Source organism: Leptodactylus fuscus, chromosome 6 (genome assembly GCF_031893055.1).
Source record: "Leptodactylus fuscus isolate aLepFus1 chromosome 6, aLepFus1.hap2, whole genome shotgun sequence".
In the NCBI taxonomy this organism is placed as follows: domain Eukaryota; kingdom Metazoa; phylum Chordata; class Amphibia; order Anura; family Leptodactylidae; genus Leptodactylus; species Leptodactylus fuscus.
Window position 1 is genome coordinate 123,278,126 of NC_134270.1, and position 11,000 is coordinate 123,289,125.

Below are 11,000 nucleotides of genomic sequence, written 5' to 3' on the forward strand. Positions count from 1 at the left end.
GACAGGGATAGCTGTACAGGCAGGGATAGCTAGGGATAACCTTTATTTAGGGGGGAATGTTATTAAAAATAACTTTTTGGGGCTCTATCGGGTGTGTAATTGTGATTTTTGTGAGATAAACTTTTTCCCATAGGGATGCATTGGCCAGCGCTGATTGGCCGAATTCCGTACTCTGGCCAATCAGTGCTGGCCAATGCATTCTATTAGCTTGATGAAGCAGAGTGTGCACAAGGGTTCAAGCGCACCCTCGGCTCTGATGTAGCAGAGCCGAGGCTGCACAAGGGTTCAAGCGCACCCTCGGCTCTGATGTAGGAGAGCCGAGGGTGCACTTGAACCCTTGTGCACCCTCAGCTCTGCTACATCAGAGCCGAGGGTGCGCTTGAACCCTTGTGCACACTCTGCTTCATCAAGCTAATAGAATGCATTGGCCAGCGCTGATTGGCCAATGTATTCTATTAGCCTGATGAAGTAGAGCTGAATGTGTGTGCTAAGCACACACATTCAGCTCTACTTCATCGGGCTAATAGAATGCATTGGCCAGCGCTGTTTGGCCAGAGTACGGAACTCGACCAATCAGCGCTGGCTCTGCTGGAGGAGGCGGAGTCTAAGATCGCTCCACACCAGTCTCCATTCAGGTCCGACCTTAGACTCCGCCTCCTCCGGCAGAGCCAGCGCTGATTGGCCGAAGGCTGGCCAATGCATTCCTATGCGAATGCAGAGACTTAGCAGTGCTGAGTCAGTTTTGCTCAACTACACATCTGATGCACACTCGGCACTGCTACATCAGATGTAGCAATCTGATGTAGCAGAGCCGAGGGTGCACTAGAACCCCTGTGCAAACTCAGTTCACGCTAATAGAATGCATTGGCCAGCGCTGATTGGCCAATGCATTCTATTAGCCCGATGAAGTAGAGCTGAATGTGTGTGCTAAGCACACACATTCAGCACTGCTTCATCAAGCCAATACAATGCATTAGCCAGTGCTGATTGGCCAGAGTACGGAATTCGGCCAATCAGCGCTGGCTCTGCTGGAGGAGGCGGAGTCTAAGGTCGCTCCACACCAGTCTCCATTCAGGTCCGACCTTAGACTCCGCCTCCTCCGGCAGAGCCAGCGCTGATTGGCCGAAGGCTGGCCAATGCATTCCTATGCGAATGCATACTTAGCAGTGCTGAGTCAGTTTTGCTCAACTACACATCTGATGCACACTCGGCACTGCTACATCAGATGTAGCAATCTGATGTAGCAGAGCCGAGGGTGCACTAGAACCCCTGTGCAAACTCAGTTCACGCTAATAGAATGCATTGGCCAGCGCTGATTGGCCAATGCATTCTATTAGCCCGATGAAGTAGAGCTGAATGTGTGTGCTAAGCACACACATTCAGCACTGCTTCATCAAGCCAATACAATGCATTAGCCAGTGCTGATTGGCCAGAGTACGGAATTCGGCCAATCAGCGCTGGCTCTGCTGGAGGAGGCGGAGTCTAAGGTCGGACCTGAATGGAGACTGGTGTGGAGCGATCTTAGACTCCGCCTCCTCCAGCAGAGCCAGCGCTGATTGGTCGAGTTCCGTACTCTGGCCAATCAGCGCTGGCCAATGCATTCTATTAGCCCGATGAAGTAGAGCTGAATGTGTGTGCTTAGCACACACATTCAGCTCTACTTCATCAGGCTAATAGAATACATTGGCCAATCAGCGCTGGCCAATGCATTCTATTAGCTTGATGAAGCAGAGTGTGCACAAGGGTTCAAGCGCACCCTCGGCTCTGATGTAGCAGAGCTGAGGGTGCACAAGGGTTCAAGTGCACCCTCGGCTCTCCTACATCAGAGCCGAGGGTGCGCTTGAACCCTTGTGCACACTCTGCTTCATCAAGCTAATAGAATGCATTGGCCAGCACTGATTGGCCAGAGTACGGAATTCGGCCAATCAGCGCTGGCCAATGCATTCTATTAGCCCGATGAAGTAGAGCTGAATGTGTGTGCTAAGCACACACATTCAGCACTGCTTCATCACGCCAATACAATGCATTAGCCAGTGCTGATTGGCCAGAGTACGGAATTCGGCCAATCAGCGCTGGCTCTGCTGGAGGAGGCGGAGTCTAAGATCGCTCCACACCAGTCTCCATTCAGGTCCGACCTTAGACTCCGCCTCCTCCAGCAGAGCCAGCGCTGATTGGCCGAATTCCGTACTCTGGCCAATCAGCACTGGCTAATGCATTGTATTGGCTTGATGAAGCAGTGCTGAATGTGTGTGCTTAGCACACACATTCAGCTCTACTTCATCGGGCTAATAGAATGCATTGGCCAGCGCTGATTGGCCGAATTCCGTACTCTGGCCAATCAGCACTGGCTAATGCATTGTATTGGCTTGATGAAGCAGTGCTGAATGTGTGTGCTTAGCACACACATTCAGCTCTACTTCATCGGGCTAATAGAATGCATTGGCCAATCAGCGCTGGCCAATGCATTCTATTAGCGTGAACTGAGTTTGCACAGGGGTTCTAGTGCACCCTCGGCTCTGCTACATCAGATTGCTACATCTGATGTAGCAGTGCCGAGTGTGCATCAGATGTGTAGTTGAGCAAAACTGACTCAGCACTGCTAAGTCTGCATTCGCATAGGAATGCATTGGCCAGCCTTCGGCCAATCAGCGCTGGCTCTGCCGGAGGAGGCGGAGTCTAAGGTCGGACCTGAATGGAGACTGGTGTGGAGCGACCTTAGACTCCGCCTCCTCCAGCAGAGCCAGCGCTGATTGGCCGAATTCCGTACTCTGGCCAATCAGCACTGGCTAATGCATTGTATTGGCTTGATGAAGCAGTGCTGAATGTGTGTGCTTAGCACACACATTCAGCTCTACTTCATCGGGCTAATAGAATGCATTGGCCAGCGCTGATTGGCCGAATTCCGTACTCTGGCCAATCAGCACTGGCTAATGCATTGTATTGGCTTGATGAAGCAGTGCTGAATGTGTGTGCTTAGCACACACATTCAGCTCTACTTCATCGGGCTAATAGAATGCATTGGCCAATCAGCGCTGGCCAATGCATTCTATTAGCGTGAACTGAGTTTGCACAGGGGTTCTAGTGCACCCTCGGCTCTGCTACATCAGATTGCTACATCTGATGTAGCAGTGCCGAGTGTGCATCAGATGTGTAGTTGAGCAAAACTGACTCAGCACTGCTAAGTCTGCATTCGCATAGGAATGCATTGGCCAGCCTTCGGCCAATCAGCGCTGGCTCTGCCGGAGGAGGCGGAGTCTAAGGTCGGACCTGAATGGAGACTGGTGTGGAGCTATCTTAGACTCCGCCTCCTCCAGCAGAGCCAGCGCTGATTGGTCGAGTTCCGTACTCTGGCCAATCAGCACTGGCCAATGCATTTCTATGGGGAAAAGTTAGCTTGCGAAAATCGCAAACTGACAGGGATTTCCATGAAATAAAGTGACTTTTATGCCCCCAGACATGCTTCCCCTGCTGTCCCAGTGTCATTCCAGGGTGTTGGTATCATTTCCTGGGGTGTCATAGTGGACTTGGTGACCCTCCAGACACGAATTTGGGTTTCCCCCTTAACGAGTTTATGTTCCCCATAGACTATAATGGGGTTCGAAACCCATTCGAACACTCGAACAGTGAGCGGCTGTTCGAATCGAATTTCGAACCTCGAACATTTTAGTGTTCGCTCATCTCTACATGAGACCTTATTACCTGCCAAGGGAACTATCACATGTTATCATACTAGCTGCATATGTTCCCCCCTCTGCAAAAACTGATGCTGCCTGTGAAGTCCTCCATGCTGCTGTGAGCGAGCTGCAATCATCTCACCCCTATGCCCTGCTCCTGGTGTCAGGAGATTTCAACCACGTCTCCCCAGCATCCACTTTACCAGGCTTCACCCAGTATGTATCCTGCCATACAAGAGACAACAAAACACTGGACTTGCTCTTTGCCAATGTAAGGGATGCATATAACTCATCTGCCCTACCACCCCTAGGCAGATCAGATCACAACCTGGTACATCTGCGACCCACATACATTCCACTGGTGCGCAGAGAACCGGCGGTTACCCGTACAGTGAAGATTTGGTCAGAGGGAAGTGTTGAGTCTCTGAGGGACTGTTTTAATATAACTTTATGGGAAGTATTTCAAGACTAATTTCCAGAGGACATTGAGGGACTCACACACTGCATAACGGACTACATTAATTTCTGCGTGGACAGCACGGTACCAACTAGAAAGGTGAGGTATTTCTCCAATAACAAACCATGGATCAATTCTGAAATTAAAACCCTCCTCAAGCAGAAAAAAAAAATCTTTAGGTCTGGGGACAGAAATGCCCTGGGGGAGGTGCAAAAACAGCTAAGACAATTGATCAGAGAAGGGAAAGCCAACTACAGGCGGAAGATGGAACTACAGATGGGGGAGGGTAGAGTCTCAAAGGTCTGGGACAGTCTGAAGGTGATATCTGGACACAAACAAAAGACAGCTCATCAGATAGAAGGTGACAGGAAGTGGCTTAATGAGCTTAATCTATTCGACTCCAAACCAACTCTCCCCTCACAAGCAACCCCCCTCCCCTCACACACCAAGACCCAACCCCCACTGACTGGCAGTAAATTGCAATCCGAATGCCTGATCCTCAAGGAGTCTCTGGTGTGTCGGGAAATCAAGAGGATTAAAGCAGACAAGGCCGGCGGACCCGATGGGATAAGCGCAAGAGTTCTTAAAATGTGCAGTGACCAGCTGTGTGATATTATTACGCACATGTACAATATGAGTCTAAAGCTGGGAGTGGTACCTCAACTGTTGAAAACATCTTGCGTGGTACCAGACCCAAAGAAACCCAACCCAATGGACTACAATGACTACCGACCTGTAGCACTGACATCCCACCTGATGAAGGTCCTAGAGAGACTGGTCCTGACACACCTACGCCCTCTAGTGTGCTCCGCTCTGGACCCCCTCGGCCGGGCATTGGGGCATTGGGGTAGATGACGCCATCATCCACCTTCTTCACAAAGCTCTCTCTCACCTGGAGAAACCCGGGAACACTGTGAGAATAATGTTCTTTGATTTCTCCAGTGCTTTCAACACCATTCAGCCAGAGCTACTGAGGGACAAGCTGAACCTTGGTGGAGTGGACCATCACCTGTCCAACTGGATCCTAGACTACCTGACAACCCGCCCTCAGTATGTGAGAGCCCGGGACTGTGTGTCTGACACTGTGATCTGTAGTAGGGCACCACAAGGTACAGTTCTTGCCCCATTCCTCTTCACACTGTACACTGCCGACTTTAGGCACAACTCATCCAGCTGTTACTTAGAGAAGTACTCCGATGACTCTGCTATAGTAGGCCTTATCACTGATGGCGATGATAGGGAATACAGAGACTTAAACCGGGATTTTGTTGAATGGTGCCAGCAGAACCATCTTAGGATTAATGCTGGGAAGACCAAGGAGATGGTGGTGGACTTTAGGAAACGGAGGAGTGCTCCGACCCCAGTGGAGATCCTGGGGACATGCATTGAGATAGTCAGGACCTATAAGTATCTGGGCGTGATCCTCAATAATAAACTAGACTGGGCTGATCACCTGGAGGCACTGCACAGAAAGGGCCACAGCAGACTCTATCTGCTCAGGAAGCTGAGGGCCTTCGGAGTCCAGGGGACACTTCTTAGGGCCTTTTTCAACTCTGTGGTTGCTTCAGCCATCTTTTTCGGTGTGGCTTGCTGGGGGAGCAGTATATCAACCAGGGACAGAAATAGACTTGACAGGCTGATCAGAAGGGCCAGCTCTGTCCTCGGGAGCCCCTTGGACCCAGTACAGGTGGTGGGTGACAGACGGATACTGTCTGTAGTGACTTACATGCGGGAGAACAAATCCCACCCCATGTATGGGACCCTGATGGCACTTGGCAGCACTGTAAGTGACCGTCTGCTTCACCCCAAGTGTGAGAAGGAGCGCTATCGCAAGTCCTTGCTTCCAACCGCGACCAGGCTGTATAATCTACATCAGACCAAGCGAAGATCACGCCGCACAGAGAACTAAATGACTATGAATGTCCTCCTTCTTTCCTCTCTGTTCCCTAGCTGCTATGGACTCCTAGTATATCTTTCTCAGCATTTGTGTGTCTACTACTTCTGTAATATATTACTGTGTATTATCATGTATCTGTATTACTATGCAGCTGTAACATACTGAAATTTCCCCACTGTGGGACTATTAAAGGATTATCTTATCTTATCTTATCTTATTACAGCCATTCATTTGGTCTTTTGGAAAGCTGCAATGGAATGCTGATATTCTGAATCCACCACCGAGGGCCGGGGGGCAGAAAATAAGGAGTAATCCGGGGCAGATGTCTGCCTGAAATTCCTCTTTACTTTCTGACATCTGAACAGGTTCTGTCTACTTGCATGGAATGGACTGTACGACTATAGACCTAATGCCTCAACAAAAAAACCCCCAGGTTGATTTTTGCTGTATTGCACATGAGTTGCTCAAAATTGGTCCAAGGGCCAACACAAACCTAGAGCCGTCCCTGGGGCCCATTTCCACTGAGACCTAGGGAAGGGGATGTGGAAAACTGAGGCACCTCCATTACTTTACTGTCTGTGTGTGACATCGCTGTGTGCATTCTCTTAGCACTGCGTGTTTATTGTCCCTGTACTATGACAACACCTTTTTATATGTGTACTGTAAAACCAGTATATGCATATTTCCTAACTGTCACAGCGACTACTGAGGAATGGGATGAGGTGAGTTTTAGTATTTTATTATTTGTGCATTTTTGTGCGGGTGCACCAGGTGGGAACATTATATATACTGGGGGGGAGCACATTAAGGGGAACATTTTACTGTGGAGTCCATGTCTAAGGGGACACATTAAGGAAGACATTATACACTGAGCATCCTTAGTAAGGGGGGGGAACGGACATAATACTGTGTTGTCCACAATAAGGGGAACATATTGTAGGGGCCACATTGAGGGGACATTATACTGTGGGGATACTTTACATTTTATTATGGGGGTCATATTAAGGAGGAATTATACTGTATAGTCCACAACAATGGGAACATACTGTAGGTGCCACATTGACAGGACGTTATATTCTGACTGTCAAATTAAGAGGGGATATTATACAATAGGGAGAAGAGGGCTGTATACTATGTGGCGCCCACAAGGGGGCATGAAGGGGTATTGGGGCTACTAAAGGGGCCTTTGACAATGCTGCTCCAAGTATCCAGCTTATCCCAGAAGAAACAATGGCAACCAGCTGAATGGTAAAAAAGTGGTAAGTAAAGAATGGCGTCCAGCTGCAAACATCCATCCCAGGCTTGTCTGATGGTCGCCATAGACCGATGCAATACTGGCTATATCGGATGATAAGTTTATAAGCACTGCCCATGAAATACTGTACTATGCAGTTGATGGATTGTCAGCAGTTAGTCTGACTAAAGATCATGACCAATTAATGTCCGTGTCCATTAAACATTTCTGTTCCATACAGGATATTATTTGCCCCAAATCCTATTTACTTTAGTTATTAAAGTATATAATGAATCTAATAAACTTTAACATTTGAAAAACGAAAGCAAATGCAAAAAGAAAGTCTGAGATGCTTTGTTTACTCTTGCCTCTAGAGGGCTCAGATGTATCAATACAAGGCAGTGTATGTACAGTATATAAGAGAGATTTTACAAAGGGTCATATAAAATGACCTTTAGGCTGAGACAAACCTAGGAGTGTCTACAAAAGGAATGGGAAACATACAGAAGCAACCAACTCCTGGTTTAGCTCAACATGGTTTCCACAACATGGGGCCTTAGCCTAAAGGGGTATTCCCATCTCATCGGATCCCATCTATACTGCTAGCTTACGTAAATTCAAGAGTTTACCTAAATATATTGCTGCTTTGTTTTCCTGCTTTGTGAAATGATTCCTCAGCTCATATATATAGGCCAGAATATACCAGAATAGAGTGACCAGGAATAGAGTGAAAGACTGTCCACCAAAACAAAACCCACCCCAAAAAGCTAGTGGCGCAGATTAAATATTAGACCCCCATTACCTCTAATTAAATCTACTTCTGCATTTGTGGGACAGGTCTCAGGGCAATTGACCTACAGCGGGGCAGATAAACTAATGGAAATGCTTCAGAATTCTGGTGTAGTTTGTGCCAAAAAAACAATGTCCATGCTTTACACCTCATTTTCTAAGTGGTTTAGACATTTTCTAACATGTTTGGAGCTTTGTGTGGCAAGTGGGCGGAGTGTGCCGAAAGGGAGCAGGACGAAACAGTTCAACAGTCCATCAGATTTTATCAATCAGATACTTTGACAAATGTGGTGCAGTTTATGACTGTTTAGTCAAGTTTCCATTGTCTAACTTACACAATATTAATAAATCTGTCCCAACTGTGTGTGTCCTTCTTGTAATCCAGTCCTAGGTCACTTTACCTCTGTATAGTGCCTTAATAAATTCCCTAAACTCTCTTATAATTTAGAAGCACACGCTGGAATGGTACGGGCTCAGAGCAGGGTATGGGTGCAATACAGAGCAATGTCGTGACTACAGGGATGGATCAACTTCTCTGATATTCTATCTGATCTCATTTGATGGTTGGCAATGTTTTTATCTTAAATTTATGACCCCCGTCTTCTGGTGAGCTGGGGTAAGATGATTTATGATACATAGCCTTCCACTCTCAGAAAGGAGAAAATTAACCCTTTCATTGCAAAAATGATAACTGGTTAGTAGCACCTAACCAAAAAAGAATTCTGTGGGTGAGGCTGTGGCACAAAATGTGGCATGATTACAATGTAAGGGGCATCGCCAAGTGATGGGAATGATGGGAAGTTTATGTGTGCAGGTATGTTGTGAACACGTCTTCATGCCAGTCTGGGCCCAAAGAAGAAAATGAAAGTGTATGGACGTGACGTGACTGATGTTTCTGAGATAAAGTTGGGCTGGGGGGCTTAAGCTTAGATTTTGCACCAGGGCCCATAAATCTATAGTTATACCCCTGATGGTGTGAATTTTTAAAACACAGACTCATAATATAGTACTGCACATGAGTCCTTATAGTGTGAATGGACTGTCATAAATAGATAAAACATCAAAAACTTCTTACCTCAAAACCCCAGTTTAGTTTTACTCACAAGATCTGACCTTTTATTTGAGTTTACAGGTAAGATATGGTATGTTTTCACAGAATTTCATGAGTACGTTCCCGAGAGACAAGTATAATCTTGCCGTAAAGTATGATTGCCAGGGGTCACAAAGAGGCCTCATCTGTCACTCTGATGCTTGACCCATTGGTAACACGGGAACCAGCTATACATGTTCTCCATAGGCTGGTTGGGCTGGTGTATACAGTATATACATGAATAGCTTCCTGTCATTACAGTATATAGAGTATTTACAAAAAATGCTGACCTTTGATTTGACTTTGCACATTAACAAATGGTATGTGTTTCGTAGAATGTCAACTATAAGTACCTGAGAGGCAAGTACAATCCTGCAACTCATCTATCTGAGGTTATGTGTCATACTGATGGCTGACCCATCGGTCAGACTCTGAACAAGAATTACCAGCACTATTCCTTGTAGCTAAGGATTGTGTATTCTGATAGGTTCCGGAGCAAAGAGTATTCAAATATGTACGTGCTCATTCTTAAGATCATTTATTCCTCAGATCATTCTTAACATTCTATCTATCTCTGACTATTTGTTTTCAACTCAGAGGATGCAATAAATCTATCACCATCCTCATACCATATCTGGCCGCTGTATTCTTGTTCTAACAAACACGCCCCCTCCATTGAGTCAAGTCCAGATGTAGAGGCGGTCCATATATACGTAGCAGGGCTGTTTTGCAGTGGCAAGCCCTGATAGGATGACAGCCGGACCTGTGACTCCGCCCAGGTGGCGGTCTCCTAACCAAGCGCTTGGGTACATGAAGCACTGTTGAGCCGGCCGCGAACATGGTCATTCTGATACCGAGCGGGCCATCGGAGCGGTGGCACTAGACGGTGGCCGCCTGATGTCCTGCACTTAGGTAGCAAATTGATAGCCACATTAGAACCATAATGATCCTGATATACCCCTGATGAGCCAATGTGAAGTTGGCGAAACGCGTAGGGAAAGGGTTAATGTATAGATACAAGGCTAACAATCGATATAACATTAGCTGGGGGATGTATATATAGAGAACTAGTGCCACTGAGGAATTAAGACTATTGCGCTGATAAGGATGGCAATTGAACAGGAGACAGCTGAGTAACAGCACGGTGATGGAGTGTAGTTATCAGCTTGATACAGTGACTCCACGGTCCTATTAGCCTAAGCAACAACAACAGTCTATCAAAGCTTTAACAGTGGGCACTAAACTCTCCCTTTTGTTGTTGTTTTGTAATTAAGATGTCCTAGTCCTGCCGGTTTGTACATAGGCAGCGCATGCACTATAGGTGTTGTGATTAGGGGGATAGTGAGCCATCAATCTGCATTAGCTCCCTTCTTCACCTTAAAATACCTACCTTTTATCTGTCAGTTATAGACAGGATATGCAGGGTGAATGATGACTTGGTAACGTAAAATTGTAGTCATCTAAAAACATTGTTTTCTCTGTACCGCAAAGCAAAAAATCAAACAGGACAAGCGTTTTTACATAATATTTATTGGTTTGGCACACAGGGTTATGTACCCTTAGTAAACTATTACATTTTTAACAGTTCACATTGGTTTAGTTGTTCCTTATATGAATATTTGCAATTAGGTTTTGTAAACTAGACATATCCTTTAATATTTGATACCGACTACTTTTTTTTTGTTCTTTGTACACTATAAAATGGGGTCTTAGGGTCCTTATCTGCATGTTCTGTTACATTGCTGAATATACTCATCAATACTGTTGTCTTCTGGTGGAAATCATTGAACAGATCTAGTTGGGCAGCATTATTATGTTGAGGTCCCCATACACATTAGACTGGCCATTGACCAGCCCAC